This window comes from Frankliniella occidentalis, unplaced genomic scaffold (genome assembly GCF_000697945.3).
Source record: "Frankliniella occidentalis isolate FOCC.00 unplaced genomic scaffold, Focc_3.1 Scaffold25, whole genome shotgun sequence".
NCBI classification, from domain to species: domain Eukaryota; kingdom Metazoa; phylum Arthropoda; class Insecta; order Thysanoptera; family Thripidae; genus Frankliniella; species Frankliniella occidentalis.
The window spans coordinates 1,788,275-1,792,384 of record NW_026267155.1 but is presented as its reverse complement, the minus strand read 5'-3'; the positions used below and the strand labels follow the sequence as shown (position 1 = coordinate 1,792,384).

General features: G+C 53.4%; 2 protein-coding genes across 3 annotated transcripts in view; one reads left to right on the top strand and one right to left on the bottom strand.

The window, feature by feature from the left end:
- LOC113212876 (carbohydrate sulfotransferase 6) overlaps window positions 1-893 on the top strand; it is a gene marked incomplete in the record, with an annotated part of 64,049 nt that extends 63,156 nt beyond the window's left edge. The window contains 1 exon segment of the mRNA XM_026431721.2: window positions 1-893.
- LOC113212182 (uncharacterized) overlaps window positions 1-4,110 on the bottom strand; it is a 30,448-nt gene that overhangs the window by 6,497 nt on the left and 19,841 nt on the right. The gene's annotated exons all lie outside the window — the stretch shown is intronic.

Here is a 4,110-nt window from a genome sequence, read left to right as displayed (position 1 = left end):
CGTTTACTACTACGACATTAGTGAAATAATAATTTTAGGCTGTTTAGAAATGTAGATTTTTTGTGTGTTTTTTTGTTGATGTACTTGCCTGTAGATTTATGGGAAAATTTGTTGTTAGGTTTTGTATCTTCAATATTTTTAGAGTACTTTGGCGTTAATTGAAACAAACGCTCTTCATTTTAATACTCATATCTTGTCCATCTTATCAGTCTTCCGTTTTGGATAAGATTACAGATTACACAATAGAAGAAAGGGTTAAATTGTGTTGTAAAATATGGCATGTAGTCAGTAAAAAGTGGCCTTATCTTGTACTTAATGATGTTATAGGTGTCTTATTTGTTACATTGTGCGAGATTCAGAGGTACTTCCTCTACTTGAACACAATGTATGTTTAAACTTAACATTTCCGGTACAAGCTACTAATAAGCCTTGCAATTTTTCTGTACCATAGTGTTTTGATAATAGTTGGTTTGGAAGGCAACTCAATCTACTCTGCTTCTGCCAATTAGGATGAAGTGATAAAGCAGTTGCAGTCATGATGTAACATCATTAAGATAAAGAATGCAGAAAATTTGTGATTTTTTTTCTCATGTGATATCAGTGTGCAACATCATCTTTACAGTTTGGTATGGAAGGGATAGTTTCCTTGTTGACCAATATTTTGAAATGAAATGAAGTTTCCTTTACTGTGTGACCAGCTTAGTTCATATCAATTTGTTTGAAAACTCAAAATTATTTCACTCTTTTAAATGCTCTTAAATGTGATGGGATTTTTTTTTTATATACAGTGACCAATTGCTAATTGTTGATGTTCAGTTGAGTGACATTCTGTGTGCCATGTCACCAAAGTGAAGGAAAGTGCTTAATACATATCAAAAAACAACAATCACAGACTCATTTGTTTTTATTTATTTCCAGATTCCTCGCATGAAATTTTCCCTTTCAAAATTCATGTTATCACTCAAACTTCACATTTTTCACAACGAGACAACACTGCCTTTGCACTACACCACCACAGTTCAATTGTTGCTCAGGCAGCCGGTGCGGTAGGCACCGTTGAGCAGAAAATTCAAAGTGAACAGCCATCTTATAATTCAATCCAAGATTTTTTGAAAGAACAAACAGAGAATGTAATTTTTTCGAACCGAGCAAGGACTTGCTGTGGGCCGCCTTGCTCTCAGAAATGCCAGCGCCGCCGAACGCACGTATTCCGAGCGAAAGCGTCGCAGTCATAGGCCTGCAGCGCTCACGACCTACCCTGCCAGTGAGTACTCAAGAAGAGAAGTCATGTGATATCGAAACGATATCGACTCAGAGTTTCGTCATTGCTTTGACAAAAATTTAACACGATGCCCTCAGGTGCAATCCGAGTGAGAAATAATGGCATGGAAACGGTACCGACATACCACGACGATAACGTTTCGATATCGTTTCCACTGGAGCGATATCGTTTCGATGCCGTCTCGATATTGGCTGAAATGAAATTTCTCCATGGGGATGATACAGGAGTAACTCCACCCGGGATAAACTCGCAATGATGTCACGTTGATGTCAGCGTCAAATTCAGCATGATCACAAAGACCTGAAATACCAGAAATTATTACTTCAAAATTTTCCCCGCGACGTCGTGAGCATTCCTTACCGCTTTCCTTCCCCAGTGTCGCACCGGGAGCGGCCCGAGCTCGCGGAGGCGCGGCAGCAGCAGCAGCGGCGCTACGAGCGGGACGTGAGCCAGTTCAAGGCCAAGGAGAAGGAGGTGAGGTCGAGCGTGTCATCGAGACGATATCGGACGATACTCGAGGTCGTTGCGATGTCCGGGCCTGGTGCTTCCCCTGGTGCAGCGCGAGCAGGAGCGGCGGGAGCGTTGGTTGGCGCGGCACCGCCTGCTGGGGTCCCCGGGCCGGGGCTCCGCCTCCAGGCTCGGGTACCGCCTCAACGGCAACCCCCGCTGCGGCGTCCCCCTGGGCCACGGCGCGCCCGCGCAGCAGGTGCCCAGCGCGAGCGCCAGCTTCACGTCCTCGTCGGCGCTGAGCTCGTCGTCGCGGTGCTCCAGAGGGCTGGCTCTGGTGCCCTGGGGCCGCGCCAACAACAGCGTCGTCATGGTGCGTGAGGCAGCCCCGTCCGTCTGCGCGCCGACGCGGCCGCCGAGGTGACCTGCTTGTTGTGCCCCAGCGGCCGTCTGCCGAGTCCCGCAAGCACGACGACGCTCTGGGTAGCCCGTCGAGGCCACCTGACCGCCCCCCTGAGGCCCCCGACGGCGGCGCTGACGCCTCGAGCGCCGCCCGCGCCGCGCCAGGGCAGCCGCCCGCGGGCCCGGACGTCGGCGCCTTCCGCCTGGCCTACAAGATCAAGCAGGAGAACATGGAGTACGAGAAGAGGGTAGGCAGCCTGTGCGGGGCCCGTGGCGGAGCTCTAAATGCCAGGGTGCTGACTCACGCTGCCCACTCTCGTAGTTATACTGCGCCGCATGCACGGGTGCGGGCGGGTTTGCCCATCCTCGCGGCTCCTTATGGCCCCGTGCCCCTTGCGAGTAGGCAACCCACCCGCATTCGTGCATGCGGCACAGTATGGCTAACTACGAAAATGTGCGGCGTGAGCCACGCACCTGGTACAACCGGCTTGTTGAAGGTGACGGCCCTCTCCGCCGACAGCAACGCCAGCGGCTGAGTCGCTTCAAAGAGAAGGCAGCGTCCGCGCGTCGTCGAATTCCAAAGAACGACCCGGGGCACCGCCTGGGCCGCGCAGACACCGAGGGCGCCACGGACCATGTTCGGGGCGCCGGCGCCGGGGCGGCGCTCGGGGGCGGCGCCCGCTTCCACCGCGCCGGAGCGCGTCCCACCCCCGCCAGGGCCGCCCCACGCGCCGCCCCCAAGCCGCCCAGCAAGGCCAACCCCGCGGACGCCAACCCAGAGCCCACCATCACCCTGCCCGACGAGGAGGACGCCCCCGATCCCCAGGCCTACCGGGGCTCGCCGTACATCCTGCCCACCTCCAGGGCGCCGTCGTACACCAACCCGTACTCTACGCCCATGAGGTGGGACCAATTAGAAAATAATTTTGACTTATATATTATTTTGTACCAGGTGGCTGATTAAACCCGCTCACTTCTGGTGGTATACTGTACATACCGCCCGCCGCACGAGTGTGGGCGGGCTCGCCTTTCGTCCCTGTCCACGGCGCCTTACGGGCCGAGCGAGTAGACAACCCGCCCGCACTCGTGAGCGGGGTTCATAAGCCACCTGGTACACTACTACGCGCCGACAAATTCTAACAATTGCCGTGGCATGAATCGTTGAAAGTTTTATTGATGTGAAGCTTGTAGAGGTGTATATGGGACCGACGGGCACGTCCAGGTTCGCGGCGCTGCCCCGGGCGGCCCGCTCGCCCACGGTGGCGCGCAACACGCCGGCCGCGAGCACGACGAGCACCCCCAAGGCGTCGCCCTCGCCGCCGCGGGCCGTCCCCACCCGGACGTACCCCACGTACCGCGTGTTCGCGGTGCCCAGGACCGTGACGCCGACGCACAACTGCGGCATGGACCACGGGCACCCGGTGGCCGCGCACCCCGCGCACCCCGCGCACCCCATCCCGCACCGCCAGGCGCCCGGCGGCCGCGCCAGACCCGCCAGGTCGTGCACATCCCAACCCCTTTCGAAAAACCTTTCGACGCGGGTGATTTCAAATAAGAATGACCGTCCCTATTTCTTACCCAGACGGGGATTCGCACCTGCGCGGGCGAACCGGGTGCCCCCCTCCAGCCCGGGTATCAAGGTGGGACCATCGTGCTCTGGCCGAAGGATTTTAAAGTCCAATTTTTTTCCCAGAGCAAATGGAAAAAATGGCATATTTCCGTGATAATTTGCGAGGGGGGGTCACTTCGAAAAATCATTGTACAACCCCCAAAAACTCATTTAAAAAATCAAAAAAATCAAAAAAATCAAAATAAAATCAAGTGGAAAGTTGCATAAAAATCCGCAAAATCGAGAACAAACGACCCCAAAACTGAGAAAAATGGGCACAAAACAAGAAAAAACACGAAGTTTGTGTAAATTTAACTGTTATTGTCTTTTTCATAGCTGAAAAATCAAAAGAAAAATCAAAATCAAAAAT